At 41.4% G+C, this 12,631-nt stretch overlaps 1 protein-coding gene across 3 annotated transcripts in view; it reads left to right on the top strand.

Moving 5' to 3' along the window:
* Window positions 1–12,631, top strand: part of TMEM232 (transmembrane protein 232) — a 138,466-nt gene that overhangs the window by 81,245 nt on the left and 44,590 nt on the right. The gene's annotated exons all lie outside the window — the stretch shown is intronic.

Here is a 12,631-nt window from a genome sequence, read left to right as displayed (position 1 = left end):
TGTATGTGTACAGAAGATCTCCTGTGGACCATGCTTAGAGGTGTGCACATGACAACCTTTGCCTAAAGGTGAATAATATAATCTTTATTAATGAAATTCAGGTATGGTGTGAGCAGGTGCGACTTCTATTGAAGTCAATGGGCAATGTTCATTCCTACACTAAATTTTTGTCCTTATAGGAAGAAAATAGTTTCTCTAGGAATAATATTTTCCAGCCTTGCCAGGAATCACAATAGGATTTGACAGGTTTCAGAGTAGCAGCCATGTTAGTCTTAGAGACTAAAAAATTTATTTGAGCATAAGCTTTCGTGAGCTACAGCTCACTTCATCGGATGCATTCAATCAAATCAATAGGATCAAATCAATAGGATTTGAGTTAGAAACTTTGAAAATGGAAACAATTCCCCCAAGTAATACATATACAAGTATAAATAGATATAGATTGTACTGTTGCAGTGAAATGAATTTACATGTGTGCTTTAAGGTTATTGCAAAATAATGAAAAATTTAACTTGCTAAAACAAAGTAGCTGTTTGTAGCCCATTAAGAGCATGTTTTCCTAGACTTATGACCTCCACATCTTTAAGCAGATTACAGTAGCTGCTTTCAAGGTACTTTAGTTGCTTCCAGGATACAGTGGAATTGCTTTTCAGATTGTGGTAGATGCGCATTTGCCATTCAACCCCACATCATGAGAACTGCAAAATTGTCTACCACCACCAGTGCTAACAAGAAGGCAGCCACAAGCTCCTCTAAATAGATCAGTCACAGGCATTAAAACCAAATAGCGGATCAGCAAGAGGGGAAAGGAGAAGCAATCAGTTCACAACTTCCTATTACCAAAGGGTATATCTCTTGATTTAAAATAAGAACTCCCTGAACTTTCCTTCAATCCCCAAACCAACTCCAAACATCCTTTGGATTTCCAAACCGTTTGATAAATACTCCTCACCCCTCCCCTCCCCTCAATCCCAACACAAGGCTTTCCCATTTCTTACATGTCCTCTCAGGAGCCTGCCATCTCCCCGAAATACACACACACAATGTCAGAGTCTTGGATTATGTAGATTGTAAGCCCCTTTGCAGGGGCAGGTCAGGGGGCCTTGTTTTCTTACTCTCTGTAAAGTGCCTCACTCACTGCTGGCAAAATAAGTAATAATTCAGGGAGAAGGAAGAAGCCTGACTCACCATCCATCTTCCAGTCCCTTAGGAAGTGATCTGCCCAGTCTGCTCTCCCAGATCCACTGAGGGTCTTCTGCTGGGGGTGGGCTTGACCAACTGACCCCCCACACACACACACTGAGCAGCGGAATACAGTGGTTTTGCTGATACTTTCTTACAGTTTAAACAGTATGGTAGGATTAATGCCTCAGAGTGCACCATGGCATTGTGAAGTTCCCCAAGCTAACAGGGTTTCTTTGGAAAGGAAGGCAGGAGAGAGCTCTTGTACTGTGAATTTCATGCATTTTGAGCCATACATTCCATAGTCCTTTTAGACAGAGCACCAGACTAGGAGTCCAGAGAACCAGGTTCTCTTCCCAGCTCTACCACTGGCCTGATGGGTGATGTCACTTTTCTGTGCCTCAGTTTCCCTATCTAACAATAATTACAATTCTACTGACCTTTGTTGTAAAGCACTTTGCGATCTACTGATGAAAAGTGCTAGACATTGTTATTATTTAAAAGAAGCAGTTTAGTAGAATGCTGCTGAGTAGGTATAGGGTCCTGCTGTATTAGAAAAGGAGCAGGTTACTGGTAACAGTCAGAAGCTAATACTGCACTGAATTAGTAGAAAGGAGACATGCCAGACTATTGTCTTAAGAGAATAGATACATTAGGAAAGAGAACAAGACCATCCAGTTTCTCCTTGAAAAAATTGTCTCATGTGTAGAATGAGTTTGTAACATGCCTTCTAATTCGCATGTTTACTGTTAGGGTGCTGACCGCACTTTGGTGTCCCTATAGGAGGGCTTTTATAATATTTATAGACAAAGACTTAGGCATCATGCTGCATGCCTAACCACCATTGGGATCTGTATGCCACGCCTCATATTTTGACTTGGCAGAATTCGGTTTTTATTTTTAAGAATTTCAACAGATAAAAATAAAAATTAATATTAATTTCACAGTTGGACAAAATTGTGGGGTGAGGCATCAGGAAGAAGGTCAGACAATTATTTACTGACACCGAGACTCAGAAAGCTAAAGCTTTATATCCATTAAACACACATATTGTCAACTTTACATATAAAAATAAACAAAGTTAATATCCTTAAATCAAACTCTGTGGTTCTCAAGCAGATTTTTATTACTTTGTCTATCTGTGAATTTCAGTTACCAATGGATATTTGTTGGTTTGTGTGTGGATAGCAAAATCAAAGTTTATTGACATTTACTGATAATCTAATCCTTCCAACCCTAGTCATACTGCATTTTGTCTGTTTCTAGATGGTTTCAATTAACCATTTTTCTGATTTCTGACTACACACCAGGAAAAAAAATCATGAATGTTTTTGGGGAATGGCCCTATCACACATGTAAGATTAACTAGATATGTAAATTCTGGCACTTATGTCAACAATAAATGGGACTCAACAGCGTACAAGGAATTTCATCAGACTCTGTTGTTGATATAATATTAGTGATCCTGAATATAGCCCTGTATTCAAAGCTTAGTATAAGAATTTCTTGGATGCTTTATTTTACTTGTTAGCATTTTGTAGGTCGTTCCATTACTATATTATGCATATTACATGTGTTGATTTCACTGATTTTTTTTAATGTTTTCAGTTGCTTCTCTTTTGCCACATGAGAATATTAATAAGTTTCCAAAAACTGTTTTCAAAACTCCCCTAAGTTAAGACTTAGGATATGTCTAGACTACCACTTTTGTCAGTATAACTTGTTACTCGGGGTGTGAATAAGCCATCCCTCAAGTGACATAAATTACTCCAACCTTAATGCCGGTGTGGACAGCACTACGTCAGCGGAGAGCATCTCCTACCACCATTTGTTGAGGGTGGATTAATTAGGTCAACAGGAGAGCTCTCTCCCATCAGCTTAGAGAGGCTACACTAGAGAGCTTATAGCAGCGCAGCTGCATCAGTACAGTGAAGTCATAGCCTTAGATTCATGTGTCACCATCTCCTTTTTCCTGTCAGGCCCCACAGAAGTCTCTCAGCATGGTGCAGTGTATGCACAGGGGTAAGGGTGAAGACTGGGTTTGAATAGATGTGCTGGAGGCAGAGAGAATCACAGAAGTGTAGGACTGGAAGGGATCTCAATAGGTCATCTAGTCCAGTCCCCTGCACTGAGACATATTATCTAGACCATCCCTGACAGACTTTTGTCTAGTCTGTTCTTAAAAACCTCCAGTGATGGAAATGCCACAACCTCCCTAGGTAATTTGTTCCAGTGCTTAACTGCCTTTACAGTTAGGAAACTTTTCCTAATGTCTAACCTAAATCTCCCTTGCTGCAATTTAAGCCCATTAAGTCTTGTCCTGTCCTCAGTGGACAAGGAGAACAATTTATCACCCTCGTCTTTATAACAACCTTTTACACAATTGAGGACTGTTATCAGTGTCTCCCCTCTATTCTCCTACACCCTAGTCTTCTCCAGAGTAAACAAATTCAATTTTTTCAATCTTTCCACATAGGTCATGTTTTCTAGATCTTTAATTTCTGTTGCTCTCCTCTGGACTTTCTCCAATTTGTCCACATCTTTCCCAAAGTGTGGTACCTCAGTTGAGGCCTTATCAGTTTTGAGCAGAGCAGAAGAAGTACTGGGTACTTCTCATGTCTTGCTTACAACACTTCTGCTAATGCATCCCAGAATGATGTTTGCTCTTTTTCTCCTCCCCTCCCCGCCCCCAACAGTGTTATCCTATTGATTCGTTGCTTGTGATCCACTATAACCCCTGGATCCTTTGCTGCAGTACTCCTTCCCAAACAGTCATTTCCCAGTTGTATTTGTGCAGTTGATTATTCCTTCCTAAGTGTAGTACTTTGCATTTGTCCTTATTGAATTTCATCCTGTTTAATTCAGTAAATTTCTCCAGTTTGTCGAGATCATTTTGAATTTTCACCCTGTCCTCCAAAGTGCTTGCGACCCCTCCCAGCTCAGCATCATCTGCATGATTCACAAGTTTACTTTCTCTGCTATTATCCAAATCATTTATAAAGATATTGAATAGAACTGGACCCAGGACAGAACCCTGGGGGATCCCACTTGAGATGCCCTTCCAGCTGGATTGTGAACCATTGATAACTATTCTCCCTGTGCCTCCACACAAATGCAGCCCCAAGGGGCTCCTGGGCAGCATGATTCAAAGGGAGAAATCGTGCCAGGAAGCCAAAGGGACTACGGAGTCCAGAGATGGTGCAGAGACACAGTGTCTTTTTGTGGTTGGCCTTGATCACCTGAATATACCCAGTTGTGGGAGTGGGGCCCACAGCCTTTTCCATGAAGGAGCAAATGCTGCAACCTCACCTCCCCCAACCATAGGATAATTTGTTACAGTGGGAGGATGTTTGTGGAGGGATGATCATAGAATTCAGGAGGGGTGATCTGGGCCCAAATGCCTACATACACAGTAGCTGCCTTTAGGTGCAATTGTGAGAGTGTTTGCTTGAAACAGTACCCTGTTCAAGCTGGCAAAGTAATGAAATTGGTTGTAGAGGAATTTCACAAGTTCATGGAAAGTGAAAGAGCTGAACACACAACTACTTAACTTAGTGCACTTCCTGAGTGCTCCTGAACTTCCACTCAGCATGGATGTGCTCAATAGCTTAATGGATTCTTGCCTCTCAGCATGCTGAAGTATATGTCTTTACCAGACATCTCAGCATAAAACAACTTTTCAACGGGCTCTCCACCACAACCATGTTCAAAAGGCTGAAACCTGCTCTGTATAATTTTAAGAGCTAGAAGAGACAGGCATTGAAATTATGTTACCCCAAGTAATTAGATGTTGCAGATATTAAGCTATGATAATATAACATTTCAGTGTTACTTTGATTAATGTGGCAGAAGATTTTTTTCAAATTACTCTGGTGTTCCATTGTGTAGCATTTTCCCCCTTTCTCTTTTGCAGCTGATATTTCTGATTTCTTTCTATCAGAAACAGCAGCCTAAAGAGTATACTGAGTAGTACTATAGTGCCCCAGGCTGCTAGAGAACTGTGTGAGGAAAAAAACCTCTCTCTGATGATTTATTCCTATCAATTCTTAAGAGAACCATGGTGCTCTTTTCAAGGGCTGTCTTCTACCCTTCCTTTCTTGGGGCTAGGTATGTGCAATCCTTACTCACACTGGTGAGTACCTATTCACATGAGTAGCCTCTCAAAATAGTGGCATAGGGAACAATGACCCTGGGATGCTATTCAAATTCTCAAAACAATTAGATGCACACAGCACCTTCTACACAGATGCTCCTGCAGTGCAGCGAAAGTGTAGTTATGCCAGGCAGAGCTCATTCACATTATTTAGTGCAGGGACTGTGGTATAGTGGATACAAAAGGCAGCAATGCCTGGGGAGAGCTTTGCATGACAGCAGCGTAATCACACACCATGGGCAGTAGTCCTCATTCCAGTTGTGGGACTCACCATAAAAGGTATACCCAGAGGGGTTAAGGATAAAGGAGGAATACAAAGGCAACAGCAAGTGTCTCAGAGGTATGGTAGAAGGAACTCCATGGCAGCTAGAAAATCATTCTGTCCATTGCAGTGAGGCAAATCCACTCCCTCAAGAATCTGACTTCTCAAAGTGTAGCTCACCCTGACTTGTCATATCAGACATGGACATATCAGACATGGACAGTGTCCTCAATATGACAAATGCCATGGTTCATACTCCAGCTGTAGATTTTACTATTCCTGCTGTAAGTATCTAACAACAATGAATGGAAGTACTCCAGCATGTACAGACAAGGTGTTGTGCTTGATGCAGTTTTTGGTCAATGTGATGTGACCCCCCCCCCTTTGTGCCTCTGTTTTCACCAACAATTCCATGCAGGACAGACTGGGGGATGGCAGTGCAGAAGGAATCCTGCTTTCTCACAAGAGGAAGTGTATGCCATGCTATGCAGATGTGGGGAAATATGGTGAGGATTTGTATAGTCATCCTTATTTCTTGCTGAGATGGTCTGTCACCATTTAACTGTCTCTGTGACTGTACCCTAACTAATCCCAGTGGTGTTCCTCAAACAGTGATGGCCTCTCACAAGTAGGCATAGCACCAGGCTGTGGTCAGTAAAATGCTTAAATAAACAGGTCCTGCAATTTTTTCCCCCGTCTTAGCCTGCAGCATTGCTAATGCTAATGCCAAACAAATAAACTGCCACCCACTGGCTTGCAGTGGGTGCGCACACACACGGTAACTAACACGGCTGATCACAGTAAGGCAGCTGGTGTGAAGCAGTCACCTGCTGTAGTCACTCCGAGGTGCAGTTTCTGTTGCACACTACTGGGGCTGCACTAGCCCTTTGGGATGCAGTGACCCCCTTTGAAAATGATCTGCTGGATAAGTTTCCAAAGGCACACTCCTATTATCCCCTTCTGGGAGGTGCAACCCACTAGTGTCTGAATTACCTGTTATTACTAGTGGAAGTGGCTGATTTAGCAGTGCAAACATTTTGAAAATTCATGTCCCCGTAGGGTGCACACTTGGTTACAGATCTGGGCACATCAGTTTGACAAACTATACCTCGGGGGAGTGCCCTGTAACCCCCATATTTCTCATTTATATAAAATTGTGATCTTGCATATAAAGCATGCCATGTAAGGTATCAGGGGAAAGGTTATTATCTGCTGAAAGTCACTCTTTTATCTAAATAGATATATAAATAGTGCATGTGAAATAACGAGATTGTGTTGTATGGCTGCCAGTAAAACATGCAGTAAGTTGGGGAATCGACCAGATAATAGTTCCACAAAGACAACAGAAAGAAAAGTAACCAATGCCTGGGTAGGTGTCAAACCACCATCAGCCACCATTGTCCAGCAGGGGAGCTACAATTCAGTGACTCACCTGCACAAGACCACACCAGGGGCATTGCTCAACCTTGCCTGGGGACTCAACAATGCCCACCAGACATGCCTGGATTTGTGTTCTCCAAGCACATGGACTAAGGGTATAAAACAGAACACCGTGGGCCCATGCTTTGCCTTTTCTCCTCCCCCTCTCCTTTGCTACAGATAACAAGGACACTCAGAAGACTGAAGACTCCAACAGAGGAGACTTGCCCAGGTTTCAAGGGTGAAACCTGTTGTGACGGGTTCTTCCCCCCTTTGGGGTGCCACCTGGAACTGGGGTATCACTGAGCCCACCTGATCCACCAGCTTGGGTTCCCTTAACACTATACTGTTATGCAGCCTGTCAAGCCCTTCCCCAGGCTTCAGACTGCACTTTACCAGTACACATACAGGTAGGGACACACCTATCTGCAGCTATACACACAGATGCTGAGATCAGCTCTGCATGGGAAGGCTCAGCTAAGGAATGGCCCAGTTAATGAAGTGCACCCCCGCTCTAGAGTGTAAAACTAAAAACCATCTTGTACTGCACAGAGAACTGTACAGCATAAGCTCAAGAAATTCACCCCCCCCCTCAACGTGGAGAGGAATATATACAGCTTTTTGCCCCAAGTTATGATTTCCAGACACACTGGTTTTAGACAAAACAAATGCAAGTTTATTAACTACAAAAGATAGATTTGAAGTGATTATAAGGGATAGCAAACAGATCAAAGCAGATTACTTAGCAAATAGAACATATATGCAATCTAAGCTTAATATACTAAAGAAACTGTAGCAAATTCTCACCCTAAATGTTGTTTTAGGCAGCCTGCAGAGAGTCTTGAAGGCAAGCTGCATTTGCTTGCAGCTATATCTTTCACAGGCCAGACAACCCTTTAGCCTGGGCTCAGCCCTTCTCCCCTAGTCTTTTTGTTCTCAGGTGTTTCCAGCAGTCCTCTTTCTTGGGTGGGGAGTCAATGAAGAATGCATCACAATGATGTCACTCCCCTGCTTTAGTTTTTGCATATGGCGGGAATCCTTTGTCTCCCAATTTGATCCCCAGTCGGTGGAAAAACACTAGTATTATCATAGAGTCCAGTACCAGGTGACTTGGTCCATAACTCAGCCATAACTCAGACACTGTTTGCACCATCCCCAGGAAGGCTTTTTGGTGGGTGATTAGCAACTTCTAAGACCTATTGTTCTCCCTAATGGCCCTTCCCAGTGAGCCATCGAGACTGATTGCATTCTGTCTAGTGGGTGTTCCCCAGGTGTAAATACCTTTGTAATAGATGTATAGACAATATTCCTAGCTTCAGATACAAAAATGATACATGCATACAAATAGGATAATCAATCATAACCTTTTCAATGATATCTCACATGACCTATCTTGTATAAAATACATCATAGTTAGGCCATAATATCTCATAATAGCTCTATGAAGAATACAGGGGCTGTGGTCAGGTGCATGTGTGTTCATTCAGTGTGCTGTCCCAGCTAGCAGAGATAGCATACCTCAATTAAACTGCCCAATAAATCCACAGACTTGGTTTTCAGTGAAGGCACCTGGCCTGGTTTATTTTTGACGAAGCACGGTAATAGCACCTGGCAGACTGAGGATACTAAGACATGTATGCTCGTGACAATGGACACAGCTCAGTCAGTGGTGGGACTTCTACTGCTCCCTAGGCTAGCCAAAGATACTCCCTCTGAGATACATCTTTATACCCCAGTTCAAACAAGTTAGTACTGCCCCTTCGACATAGTTAGTTACTGCCTCTGACATCACTAGTTATCACCGATCATCTTGTTGTACATGTTGGTTCAATAAAAACATCTCTATTACGTACTGTCATCCTGACCATATCTTTTAGGAGGGGTCAGTGTGTTCCAGTTATCTCTGGGGAATGTTTTTGTACCATCCTTGATATCGGGATGTTCTGGTACCACTTGATATCAGGGTATGTTTGCGTGACCACTCTGTGACTAGCACTTCTTAGGAATGTGCATTTCTGCAATATCAGTCCTGTTCTTGCCAAATTCAGTCCTGCCTCAGACTAGGCCTCTAATACAAGGGCTTATGTCTCAGGCTCTCTTCTTATTCTGGGGCATAGTGTCACACCTGTGTATTATGAACTGCAATATCCAGTGGGGTGAGAGAAACTGCTTAATCTTGAAGTTGCCCAGTCTAACAGGGTTGAGAATTTAGACTGCATGCTTATATATTTTCTTTTCTTTTGGTAACCACTCTGACTTTTTGCGTATCACTTATAATTGCTTAAAATCTATCTTTTGTCATCAGTAAACTTGTTTTACCGTTTATCTTTACCAGTGAGTTTGCCTGAAGTGCCTGGTAAATCTGCTCGGGTTTACAAAGGCTAGTCCTATGTCTACTTTCCATTGATGAAGTGGTGAACCAATTAAATTTGCACTGCTTGTCTTGAGCAGTGCAAGATGGTATATCCCTGACGTACAGTGCTGGGATGTGGGGGGATTTAGCTGGTGCCTTTCTCTGTGTGATTCATGAGTGGCTCTGGGAGCATTTATGAAATCTGGCTGGGTATGGGACACATGCAGTTGTGCTGATAACAGTGCCTGGAGGCATTGTGAGAGACAGCCCAGGTTGGAGAATTAAGGGGGCACAGCAGTCCCACGGTTCCAGGCTGCACCCCAGGGATCCTGTCAAACCAGATGCTTCCAATCTCTCAAACTCCCAGATTCATGCCAGTGAAATTAGTATCATGCTATGGACATGCATTTGCTAACAAGTCTCAAACATGTGCATTGGTACTCAGTCCAAAAATAATCAATGCAGATATTTACAGAGAAGCAGAAACAGAGCCTTAAACTGAGACCTTCATCTGGCAAATCAATAATCCATACTAAATTGTGACCCTAACGTATGAGAGGAAAATAGAAAATTGCCACGTACACACACATTAGCATAATAAGTAAATGTTAATTGATGTGCTTTAATTGTGATAGTTCCTGGGAGATTTGCAATGAGCAAGGCTTTACTGTATGGGCACATACAGCATATGCTGGAACATCTAGGAAGAGTCATCATGTCTAAAGCACTTTCTACCATCTGCTAGAAAGACTGAAATATTGAAAGGTTTTTTTCCTCCACTTTCGCTGACTCCTCGTATATACAACTGACTTCATTCTTGCCATTTATGACCCATTAATATTTTGTGTAGTTTGTCTCTTATATATTTTATGCTACTGAATTACATTATAGTAATGGGTACAGAAAGAACAAAAGATAAATAACTTTCCAGACTGACAGCCAGCCTTATGGATTCATTGCCTTACACCCACGTTTTGTGCTGTAGTTCAAGGATAGAAATTGCTGTTTACTGAAACAGATGTCAGTCATTTAAAGTTTTTCATTTTTAGGCTGTCTCACCAAGTCAGGCACAGCTAAAGCTGGAGGACTCTCACAGCTACTGGGCGCAACTTTGGGCGGCGCATTTGTGGGTTCCTTTCTCACTCCTCTTGAGGGCAATTTGATCCTTGACATAGCTCAAGAAAGCCCCACAGCTGCTCTAGACTAACCACAGCTTTCAGTAGGGCCTACAAAGGGCCATCCACCTTGATGGAGAAAAACTGTATTCTAGTTATGCACCATTTCCACCTCCAACCCAATAACCACCCTGGCTCTGCTTTGCTGGGGGCTGCTGGGAGGATGGCACAGAAAGTGTCCATGGCATTGGGGACACCCTAACAGTGGGAGAAGATCCAGGTGCTTTCTAGTTCCTTCACACCACAGGAACGGCACAAAGGCACTGGCTTGGAGCTGAGGGTTATGGCCACAGACAGTTCTGAATTGGCTTACATCACTCCCTTTGGTCATCACAAAGTGCAGCATTGATGGGTCTAAGGGCAGTTAAGTCTAGGTCTCCTATGCCAGAAGAGGGTTACTGTAACTATACTGGGCCTTTCAGAAGGGGAGACAGAGTGTGGTAAGGGTTCTATGAAGGACTTGGAAAAACTACATAAGTGAACAAAAATATTTGTTTTGGTTTTAAAAACTGAAAAAGGGCAGATTACCACTTACCATGTCACGTAGAAATCACCTTCAGGGAAAGGGTGAGTCACTGTCAGAGAGACTAACGTAATATGTTGACCCTAAAGCAAGAGGTTGCATATTAGTTCCTCTGTGAACATGGGGGAAAATCTACAGTGGCTCTGTTTGCCACAGGCTTAAAATCCAGAGGCTTTCTTTTGGGTATATGGAAAAAAGTAATAAAAGGTGTGACTGACAGTGAACACATTCTCTATTCACTGGGGAAAGCAAGCTCCTGTATAGTTTTTCCATGTTCATAGTTCTTCTACTGAGGAGAGACAAGGGTTCATAAAGTATCAAAAAAATGAAGTGCTATAGTATTTTTCCCATTTCTATGTTAAAGACAGCCAAAACAATTTTAATGACATTTGTACACAGACAAATCTGATGAGAAATTGTATGCTGAGTCTGTGCATAGAATGAATATCTACACCTCAGTTATAAATGCTTGGGGAAAATAGAAACAAAACGAGGATTTATAATGGAAATGCTGTCACTACATAGTTATGGCTGTGTCACTAGCAGAAGCTGCTTTAAAAAAAAAGTTAAAAGGTTTAGGAACTGAAGTAAAATGAAATAAGTTGTACAGTTACTAACTTTCTTAATTGTTTAAATCTACCTACATAATGATATTAATAAATGTTACCCCAAAAAAATCAGACTTCAGTAATGCTAAGTAGTATGATAGAATAAAGAAAGCTTTTTTTGTTTCAATGTCAATCTGTTTACCATTACAAGACTTGAGAGGCATATAAAATGAAGTCTGACTGACTGGTAAAGGGCTGCACAAAATTTGTAACATTCAGTAAATAGTTTGTCATTGGTATTTTAAAACAGAATAGACAGCATGCAACATCCTATTTACTTTCAAGAATGAACAATTATATTATGAACATAAAAAAGTGACTAATTATAACATTGTGTGCCATTTTGAAGCTAAGAGCTTCAATGGTTATAACCAGATTCTGACAAAGAAAAATATGCCTTATGGGCATCTCTAAGTTAAAACATCCTCAGAGAAAAAAAGTAATTAAAAACAGTCAAGGACATCACCAAAACAAGGTAACAGGAATAGAAACATGATACTAGGGGGGTTTGGATTTTACTATTAAAATATAAAAAACTAAGAAGAAACAAAAAATTGTTATTCCCCTCCCAAAAAATGTTTTGAATTTGTATGCAGTGTTTTTGTAGCTATGTCAGTCCCAGGATATTAGAGAAACAAGGTAAGTGAGGTAATATTTTTTATTGGACTAACTTCTGTTGGCAAGAGAAACAAGCTGGGCCAATAAAAGATATTACTTCACACACCCTGTCTCTGTTCAGAGTTTGTAATTTATCTCTTGTATAGCTAATATCCTTCTAGATTGAGGGATAGTTTCAGACATTCAATCAAAACAGTTATATATATCAGCACAGCTGTATATTGACACATACAATGTCCCATTTAAATGGGAGGGACAAAGTTCAAAGTTTCTGAAACTGAGCATACATTTTTCATGTGCCTCTATTTGCACATATAAAACTAAATTAGTAATAATTG

The sequence above is a fragment of the Lepidochelys kempii genome, chromosome 5 (assembly GCF_965140285.1).
Source record: "Lepidochelys kempii isolate rLepKem1 chromosome 5, rLepKem1.hap1, whole genome shotgun sequence".
NCBI lineage: Eukaryota > Metazoa > Chordata > Testudines > Cheloniidae > Lepidochelys > Lepidochelys kempii.
Note: the sequence above shows the minus strand (reverse complement) of the source record. Positions and strands in the feature narration are given on the sequence as shown.